The sequence below is a fragment of the Chiloscyllium plagiosum genome, unplaced genomic scaffold, assembly GCF_037043375.1.
Source record: "Chiloscyllium plagiosum isolate Xiang-an unplaced genomic scaffold, Cpla_swu_hap1 HiC_scaffold_47, whole genome shotgun sequence".
Taxonomy (NCBI): domain Eukaryota; kingdom Metazoa; phylum Chordata; class Chondrichthyes; order Orectolobiformes; family Hemiscylliidae; genus Chiloscyllium; species Chiloscyllium plagiosum.
In genome coordinates, this window is record NW_028270185.1 from 37,503,784 (window position 1) to 37,514,563 (window position 10,780).

The window sequence follows — 10,780 nt, forward strand, 5'->3', positions numbered from 1 at the left end:
TCTCTCTCTCTCTCTCTCTCTGTGTGTGTGTGTGTGTGTGTGTGTGTGTGTGTGTATATATCTATATATATATATATATATATTAATCCATCCAGCACATAATCTGAACCCTAAACAGGGGAGACTGTAAATCTCCTAGTTATATGTATTTATTTAAGCCACCAACCCACAGTCAGTGCCCTAAACTGAACAGGTTCTAAATCTCCTGGTTATATGTATTCATTTAACCAGCCAGCCCAGAGTCAGTGCCCCAAACTGTAGAAACTGTAAATATCCTGGTTATAAAAGTTTTAACCAGCCACCACACAGTCAGTGCCTTAAAATGAGGAGTCTCTACATCTCCAGGTTATATTTAATTAACCATCTCGCACAAAGTCAGGACCTGAAAATGAACTCCTGTGAGGAGGTTGAGCAATTCATCAACTTCACCAAAACATTCCACCCTGGCCTTAAATTTACCTGGACCATCTCTGACACCTCCCTCCCCTTCCTGGACCTCTCCATCTCCGTTAATGACGACCGACTTGACACTGACATTTTTTACAAACCCACCGACTCCCATAGCTACCTGGATTACATCTCTTCCCACCCTACCTCTTGCAAAAATGTCATCCCGTATTCCCAATTCCTCCACCTCCGCTGTATCTACTCCCAGAAGGACCAGTTACACCATAGAACACACGAGATGGTCTCCTTCTTTAGAGACCGCAATTTCCCTTCCCTCGTGGTTAAAGATACCCTCCAACGCATCTCGTCCACATCCCACACCTCCTCCCTCAGACCCCACCCCTCCAACCGTAACAAGGACAGAACACCCCTGGTGCTCACCTTTCACCCTACCAACATTCACATAAACCAAATCATCCGCCGACATTTCGGCCAACTCCAAACAGACCCCACCACCAAAGATATATTTCCCTCACCACCCCTTTCCGCCTTCGGCAAAGACCGTTCCCTCCGTGACTACCTGGTCAGGTCCACGCCCTCTCCCAACCTGGCACCTCCCCTGCCCCCGCAAGAACTGTAAAACCTGCGCCCACACCTCCTCCCTCACCTCTATCCAAACCCCTAAAGGAGCCTTCCACATCCACCAAAGTTTTACTTGCACATCCACTAATATCATTTATTGTATCCGTTGCTCCCGATGTGGTCTCCTCTACATTTGAGAGACTGGGCGCCTCCTAGCAGAGCGCTTTATGGAACATCTCCGGGACACCCGTACCAATCAACCAACCGCCCTGTGGCCCAACATTTCAACTCCCCCTCCCTCTCTGCCGCGGACATGGAGGTCCTGGGCCTCCTTCACCGCACCTCCATCACCATCAGACGCCTGGAGGAAGAACGCCTCATCTTCCACCTCGGAACACTTCAACCCCAGGGCATCAATGTGGACTTCAAACAGTTTCCTCATTTCCCCTTCCCCCACCTCTCCCTAGTTCCACACTTCCAGCTCAGCACTGTCCCCATGAGTTGTCCGGACTTGTCCTACCTGCCTATCTCTTTTTCCACCTATCCACTCCACCCTCTCCTCCCTGACCTATCACCTTCATCCCCTCCCGCACTCACTCATTGTACTCTATGCTACTTTCTCCCCACCCCCACCCTCCTCTAGTTTATCTCTCCACTCTTCAGTCTCACTGCCTTTAATCCTGATGAAGGGTTTTTGCCCGAAACGTCGATTTTGCTGCTCCTTGGATGCTGCCTGAACTGCTGTGCTCTTCCAGCACCGCTGATCCAGAATCCACCCCTGTGTTCTCTGTCTATACCATGATGTTTAGATTGATTCTAATCTAAAAAGTGAGATAATGGAGTTTTACATAAATTCATGCGGCAAGACGTGTCTGAGTGTGGACATGGATACCACTATTACGCATTGGATCACCTCCCACCTTTTGCCTGGCAGGTACTCATGTGACTCAGCCAACTTTGTCTATCTTATACGTTGCAGGCAAGAATGCCTGGAGGCATGGTACATTGGGGAAACCGAGCAAAGGCTACGACAACAGATGAATGGGCACCGCACAACAGGAGGGTTCCCTCCCAGTTGGGGAACACTTTAGCGGTCCAGGGCATTCAGCCTCGGACCTTCGGGTGACCATCCTGCAAGGTGAACTTCGGGACAGGCAGAAGAGAAAAGTGGCTGAGCAGAGGCTGATAGCTAAGTTCGGTACACATAGGGAGGGCCTCAACCGGGACCTTGGGTTCATGTCACATTACAGGTGATCACCATTGCACTATACACACACACACACACACATACACACACACACACATATTTCTACACACACACACACACGGACACAGATACATACAGACGCGCATACAGACACCCACGCACATCTTTATAGACACGCACACTCCCACACTCACACATGCACCCCCTCACAGACTTAAGACACTCTGCACTCACTACACACACAGACACACACACACACTTTCTCACACTCATAACCCCCACCCCAGACAGACACACCCACACAGACAGACAAAGACCCACATGCACACAGATATTTTGTGGGTGAGTTTGTACTTGCATGCAGTTTTTGTACTTTGCTCAAAAACTGCATTCATTCATGTAGAAATCTTGAGCTCAAAAACTATGAATTTATGTAAAACTTACTCCCTGACTCTTTTCTCTGACCGTCTGCCTCATGACGTTTTAAAATTCTGTAAGGCCATTCCTCAGCCCTGAAGCCCCAGGGAAAACTGTCGAAGCCTATTCAGCTTCGTGCTATTGTCCAAACAGTGCAAACCTTGCAAACCTTTTCAAATACTTTCTAAATTGCACCACGTTCGTTACTGAATGCACGATCTGTTATTGCTGAAGTGAAGCGACGCTGAAACATTAGTAATGACAATTTTGTGCGCATTTCGCCTGTAGGGTAGCGTGGCCGAGTGGTCTAAGGCGCTGGATTTAAGCTCCAGTCTCTATCGAGTCGTGGGTTCGAATCCCACCGCTACCAAGATCGCGGCTGTTCTTCTTCAGGCAGAGGAACTTAGCAGGCCCTGCACATTTTCGTTGTTGCGTTTGCAGCCGGTCAGGCCTCTAATCCAGACTGACTCTGGGACAGTCAGTGGGACACTTTGCTGTCGGAGCCCCCTCATCTGCACTGCTTTACGATGAATATCGTACCAGTTTCTGTGTCTCAAATAGTCAGCACGTTTGGCTGCAAGTTTGGTGGTTCGAGCCTGCCCTTCGCACCGAGCCTCAACGATTTCAGTTCAAGCATTGAGATCAACCATGTGCTGACACTGCAACAACGAGAACTCAGCAGAGTCCGCAGCTGGATGTGGCCCCAATCTCTCCAAGGCCCCGCTGCCTACAGAAAGCGGCTACTGCAGCTTCAATCACCGGCTTCCTGCTCAGCCCTGGGACACAGCACATGGAAAATCCTTCCCCAGGAACGGCTCTTCCCGTGTGAGAGGGACAACAATTCCACTTTAAGTTGAGAATGGCTTCAGAAGATTGTTGCAGTCCTTGGAGTGTTTCATAAACCAAACTCCTGTGTCGCAAATAAGAAGTGGGGAAAGTTGTTGGCAGGAAGGATAGAGAAAGTGCTGACTGTGAGGACTCTGTCTCGGCAGCAGGTGAGATTGCTTACACCCGAAACAGGAATGATTGCGTTTCCTTAGGGAATGTCCCAATTGATTTAACGTCTGCCAGAGTGATTGGGAATCATTCCGGCCACCTAAAGATGAGGATAAAAATATGAAAATATGTATATTGAATCTTAAATCCAGAGATAAGTGCTAAATAGATAATAATGTTCTGAACGAATACTAGCTGAGAAATGGAAAGTGTGGATGATGACATTTGTGATTGGCAGGAATGAACTGGATCCTTGCAAATTGCAATGCCAGGTGAAATATGCTCAGTATGAAATGACACACTAATTAATCGTGAGCCAGGCCCAGCTACTTTAGTCGGTACAGCATGAGATGCTTAATCTCAGGGCCGTAAGGTTCAAGCCTCACGATGGGCCCTTTCACTCCTTTAAAGAAATCCAGCCCTCTACTCCACTTGCAGGATTGCAACCCAGTGCAGGGGTCGTTTTTGACACGTGGATCCGACTGTGTTTCATCACACGTCGGTTTCTGAGTGAAAGCTGTCTCCACTTTCCTGGAAGTGCCAGAGACAGGTTTATCAGTGCGGCCGAATATACGATGAATTGTGTCTCTTTCAAAACGTCAGGTTCCACTCCAAACGTCCACCAAACAGAGTGCTCAGAGACACAGAACGCGAATGTCTACTTGTTGGGGGGACGGGGTCTGACAGTGACTGCTCAATGTCAAATGGTCCTGAACCAAAATGAAGTGATTCAGACCGTTCTGACGGAAACCTAGGCGAACTCGCCTGAACGTTTCACAATTCACACGGAAAATGATCTTGTGTGCTCATGGGGGTTCACGTAATGGACAGTTTATTGTCAGTAACAGGGGTGGGGGTGGGGCAGGATTGTGAGGTTTCACAGTGGGACAGAAGTGATCTGGGTGAACGGGTACGTCTCACATCCCCAAAGCATGTAAGAGCTGATTGGTCCAGGATCACTACCATCTTCTGTTTCGGAACCAACAAATGAAATTGCTGAAAATCTCAGCAGGTCTGCTTGCATTTTGGAAAGGAAGAGTGTTAAGACTTCGGGACTCGTGAAATTTCTTTTTGCATGCCCATCTCCCTCTGGATTTGTACAGTCTTCCTTTTTATTGACTATCTTCTGACTTCCAACTTTATTCTCTTGTATTTTATTTTCCTCTCCAACCATGTTCCCAGCTTTTAAATTTGTATCAGATCTGTCCCATCTCTCACTTTGCTCATTTATGACCGAAGAACTTGGAAATGAACAATTAACTCTGTTTCTATTTCCTTAGATACCAGATGACCAGAGACCGGAATGTATAGGATGATGGTTAGAGCTTTCAGCCCATAATCTGCTCTGCCATTCTATCATGGCTAATATTGCTCTCAATCCCATTCTCCAGTCTTCTCCCTGTAACACTCATTCCCCTTGAATTTAAGACCCAGTCTTTTTTCCCAGACTGGGTCTTCATCCGCCCCAAACCCCTCCACATCTGCTGGCGGCTGTTACACCGTGTCTCTGGGTGATCGCGCTGAGTTTCAGTCGTGCACGGCAAACCCAATCTGTTCTGAACAACGCAATCACCGCTGGGGGACAGCTCGATCAGGTCTCTGGCCCCACTGTGTTTGTGCGGGGGAGCAGTTATCACCTTCACCTCCCATGGGAAGGATCGGTCCTTCAAATATCCGGGCAGTAAAAACAATTGGCTTGTGTGTTAACATAGATGAAGGTAATTGCTTTCTGATCTGGTCAGTAAACCTTACTCTGTATGTCCCTGCCCATTCCTGCCGTTGTCGTGAAAGGGAATGCACGTCCAATTAATTGCCGTGTATGGTTTTATTCGATACACATTCTTCCTTGTTCAGAATATAGGTGGATGTTTCCAGCACAGATAATTACTATTTTCAAGAATGCAGTCGGCGGGCAATGATACCTTTCTGGAGAGTAGAAGCATCAGTTTCTGCAGAAAGTGGCCTCGTTCAGAGCTGAGCAGAAATATTGTTGTTCCCGCTTTAAGGGCGACAGTTTCCCAGATGGTGATCGATGGGGCTTTATTGCAGCCTCATCATCAAACCTTGTTTTGCATTTACTCGCCCATCACTACTCTAGTGGTAAAAAGAAGTATCATTCCAAATAACTGCTGCGTGAATTTCTTTTCAAATGTCACTGCGCTGTGGCTGTGAATATGTGGCGATGTCTACAGCCCTGCTGGCCATCCTGTTTAAGTGTGCAGTTAGGAACATTCCTCTGTCTCGGCGCTACAAGGAAAATTGCCCGCGCCTATTCAGCATCGCCCTACATTCCAAACTCGGCAAACCTGGCAACCTGTTTGTCAGTATTTCCTGAGCATTTTCACGTGATATCCTTTTTTTTCAATCGTGCTAATAACCCTGGCCAACATTGGTCTATTCGGAACGGAAATGTCAGTGATAGATAAAGAGCAGCTGGCTCGGTGGCTCGGTTGTGACCTCGTTGTTCCATTTGGGTCGCACCCGAAACACCTCTAGTTCAAACCAGGCAGGAGCGACTTTGTTCCCTTGGGAAAAGTGGATTGGTGGGAATGGAGCGTTCCTACTTGTTGTTCTCTTCAGCAAACCTGGCTTTGAACTTGCTAGCCCACATCTGCTGCCATGGTGAAAAGGAATACCATTCCGATTAATTGCTGTGTCAAACTTCGTTCAATTTCTCTCCTCGGATAAAGTGAGGGCTGGAGATGATGAAACGCTCCTAAAACAAACGGCAGTTCTCCTGCTGCTCGGATGCTGCCTGCCCGGATGTGCTTTTCCAGCACCACACTCTCAACTAAGTTTCTCTCCTCCTGGGTCGACGATATGAGTCGAATTGTGGATCTTCTCCCGCCGTCCATTTTAAGGGTACAGTTACCAGCACTGATCGTTTCTGCACCAAAACTATCGCATTTGCTTTACATGTGAAGGCATCCTGGTTCAGTGACAAGGTAAGCTCTCATTTGCTCGGGTCACAGCGAACATTGGTTACCTGATGTCATCTCTGTCAAATGTATCCCAAAGTAGGCTCTGAAACGCCTCATTTGGACCCGAGCATTTCTAAACCTGCGTGAACCAAAACCAGAAAACCTCAGTCATGGTTTGGAGCAGTTCGCATATTCGAGTGTCCAAGCAGAAGGCATGGTTACCGCTTATTCAGTCAACAACAGGAATGAGAAGATTTACATCCTCAGATGAACTTCTTGACTCATGCTCTCATACAGTCACTAATTCACTTTTCTGGATAAATGTAAGGGCGTCTTCTGCCTTCCCTTGTAGTCTAGTAGCCAGCCTTTGGCGCTCTCGCCGCCGTGACACGGGTTCTATTCCCGGTCAAGGAATGCGTGCTTTGTTCTGCACACACATCGTGGTAAGAATATTTCTGACCACTTTTCCAAAGTTGGCAGAACATCGGTTTTAAAGTTGAATAGAAAACCAAGAGATGCAGATGTTGGAAATCTGAACCAAAAACAAGAATTGACGTGCAAACTGAATAGTCCTGGCAACATCTGTGGAGAGAAACAGAGACAATGATACACAACGACAGAACCAGATTAGTTCTTCATTTCTAGACCACAATGCCGGGATATTGGTCAGTTTTATCTGAGGATTGTTATCAAAATCTTTTATTTTTTGCCAGTTAGCAGCCATGTCGACCCGAGATCTGATTTGTTCAGTGTCTACCTCCAGATAGGCCTCTAATTTCCTGTCTCTATCTCTGTGTATCTACCTCACCCTTTTTCATATTCTTTGACCCTTTTTTTGCCAATATCCCTCATTTCCCATCCCTACTCTATGAAAAGCCTGACGTTCGGGGATAGTTTGAGAATGGAGCTGTTGAGAGGTTTTCTGGAACCTGGCAGGAGGCTGCACAACATGGCTCACATTTTACGGATAATACGTCTGGCACTTGGATGTGATGCAAGGGGCCATTTCTTCCTCAAATCATTATAACCCTTTCGAAATTAAAGTTGCATTTCTTATCCAAAGAAAAATAAACTAACTATAGGAGAACGTGGAAACATTAATGATGCTGTAAAATGAGTGAATGGCGACAGCAGAGAATGAGGGTGATCCACTCGTGGTTTCTGTGCCATGACCACAACATTCCACGGCCTTTCTGCAGTGTTTCCTGCCTCACCTCGTTATTCCCACCAAACTTGGAATGAAGGAGGGAGAATAAAAGTGGGGGAGAAGAAGGAGTCCTATTAGAACAGCAGTAAGAAACTCTAGGTTGGTGTATTGGTTAGGAAGGACAACCTGCACTGCTGGAACTAAACCAGGAAAAAGGAGCGGATTTGCCAAACCATAACAGGCTCGAACTCAGGCAGGATGCTGCGTCGCTTCATCAGCAACAGGATACTTTATAAAAGGTGAACCTCCGAGCTTTCAATACAACAAGCGGGCGCAACTGCGATTGGACCGTATGGTCAGCTGCTTACCAAGGAGGGGTTTTAAATAACTAAGCAACGTCCATATGTGCAGTTCATTAACCACATGACCACATGAACTCGGAAATACATTTCTGTATCAATATTACTCAGTGTGATTTGCAATCAAACCCCTCTTTTGCAAAACCAGACATTTCACGATTGATCGTTCTTCAATGCAAAGGCACATAAAAGGCTAATCTTCTCTTGCATTGGTTTCAAACAGATATGTGTATCTGTTTAAGCTGACAGGACAAAGGGAACATTTTTCATCCTCTTGGGGCGTATTGACGGCTTTCATACACACAGAGGGAATTTCACACGAAAAGGAACAGTGTCATTGCCATGATTTGACCAGGAATGGTGTGTGAGCCAATGTAAACAGTTTGCTGTAAAGGCTAAACCATTAGCAGTGACACTGAGCCTTGCACCACCAGATGCAGACTCACTTCCTGCCTCATGCCTCCCAGTCATCATTGTCATTCACGTCAATTTCACTTCCCTGCTCCACTTCCAAACTTACTACCGATTGGAACCTACCACATTTAGGAACGCATTCCTGGAATAAAGATATCACTCAATGCAATAGGACTCGCTGTCCATCCCTAAATCCCCCAGAGATGGAGGAGATGAGTTGCTCTTGTGAACCATTGAACTCCTTCACACGGAGGTACAGCCATTATGGTGCAAGTGCGGGAGTTCCTGGATTTACACCCAGAGACACTGAAGGAACACAACATATTTCCAACTCAGGAAGGTGAGATGATTGGAGGGAGATTTGAAGGGGTCACTATCGTATCTGTCCGCTGTCATTGTCCTTCTACATGGTTCAAGCAATCACTGGGCTGATTCTGGAGGGATCCCGGTATGTCTTCTATGTGAAACGAGGAAAGCGTTTTCAGTCAGACAATTCACATGAAGAGAATTAAACCTTCATTCCCTGAATTGGAACTATATCCATTTCTGGACGATACAAACTTTGACTCCTCAGCACGGGCCCCCGGTAATGCTGATAGTATCCAAAGCAACCTGAATTGTACTCACCCTTGTGCCTGTCCATCCCTTCATAACCACCTTCGGCAACAACGTTTCTCTCTTCAATTTTGCAAACGCTTCATATGATCGCCTTGGGTTTCAAAGTAAAGAAAGTGGAGCTGTGGTGATCTGATGTTGGTCAGTAGGTGCAATGCAGGAATGTACAGAACAGGTTTTGATGCGTGAGATTGCACTGAAGGGATTCCACCACTGAAGGGATTCGTACCTCCAGCTGCCGTTGGGCCAGTGACGTAATGGATAATGCCTCTGACTTTTGGTGGTTCGATCCTTCCTGATTTGTGTGCAATTTACTGCAGGGATTGGATCAGTGGGTCTCGAATTTGGTAGTAATGCACCTCAATGTGCGACAGATTTTCAGGAGCTGCAGACTTTGGATCAGTGTGTTTTCAAATTTGAAAGTTGCATGTGAGGCAATTGTCCATTTTAAATTCCAGCTCAACGCAACGTCTCTCATGGTCTGTAAAACTGAATTTAGTTGCGCCTAAAGCTGCCTTTTGTCGGAGAAACTTCTGTGTGTGTGTGTGTGTGTGTGTGTATAGGTGGGGTGTAGGGGGCGGGGTGGGGCTTGGTCTTAAGTCGGTGGAGAGCGGTACTGAAGCACAAGGAGCTGGTATAATCCCGAAAACTCTGCCCTCCTCCCCCCACCTCCGGGCACGTGTGTCTGTGACTCACTTTATGGATGAAAATGTGAATGGGTTGCTCGAGGGGATTTCACTTCAGTATGACGGTATATAACTCACTCCCAGTGTTGTCTCGTTTAAGATCGCAGGGATAATCTTTTTCTGAATTTTGCGGTGAAAACAACAGAACACACAAAGTATCCTGTCAAAGCTGGACACTGGATCGAAAACAGACGGCTATCTGATGAGCCATACTGCACGATAGGCCGAATGGTATTTTCCTTTCGTGTTAACAACACCTCGAAGACAACGAGAAACTAATGTGCAGCGAAAATGAACCAAAATGAAATGCATAAGTGGTTTCATTGAGAATAAATGCGACAGCTTCTGTTGCCTTCCCTTTTAATCTCACGGTTAGGAGTTGGTGCATTTTCTGAGGGGGAAAGGGTGATTCCTGGTCAGGGAATGGGCGATGCGTTCTGCAAAGATATCTTGCTAACAGTATTTCTGACCGATTTGCTGAAGCCGTCAGGTCATTGGTTTTGTCTCAAATGTTGTTAAGAATAATATGAAACAAAGGATTGCAGATGTTTGAAATCGGAACCAAAACCAAGGTTTGATAGAAAAACTTAGTACGACAGTGAGAGAAACAGAGTTAATGCTTCATATCGGCGGAGCGAGGTTATTTAGACATTTCTGTATTATACTTTTGGTAAAATGATCAGTTTTCCCTGTCAGGATATTTACCAAAATCTTTCATTAGCTTACAACCATCAATGTTGAAAATTCAAAATGACTTTGTTGGCTGTAAGAATCCTTCCGTTGCTCGGAGATGGTGAAAGGCTGTGCTTAATAGTTACCTTTTTTATTATTTGTTTCTGTAAGTCAGCAGCCATGTCGATTGGAGAATTGGTTCTTTCAGTATCTCCGTCAATATGCGTCTCCATATTTCTTTCTTTCTCTGTGCATGCACCTGACCCTCTTTCCCATTCTCGGACTCTCGGTCTGCCCATATTCCTCATTTCCCATTTCTGCTCTTTGAAAAGTCTGACATTCGGAGACAAATTGAGAGTGGACCAGCTAACAGGCTT

General features: G+C 46.3%; 1 non-coding gene across 1 annotated transcript; it reads left to right on the top strand.

Annotated features, from left to right (window-relative positions):
• The first annotated feature begins 2,881 nt into the window (after window positions 1-2,881).
• Window positions 2,882-2,963, top strand: trnal-uaa (transfer RNA leucine (anticodon UAA)). The gene has a single exon. It is a non-coding gene; the product is annotated as a tRNA-Leu (tRNA).
• The last annotated feature ends 7,817 nt before the right edge of the window (window positions 2,964-10,780 follow it).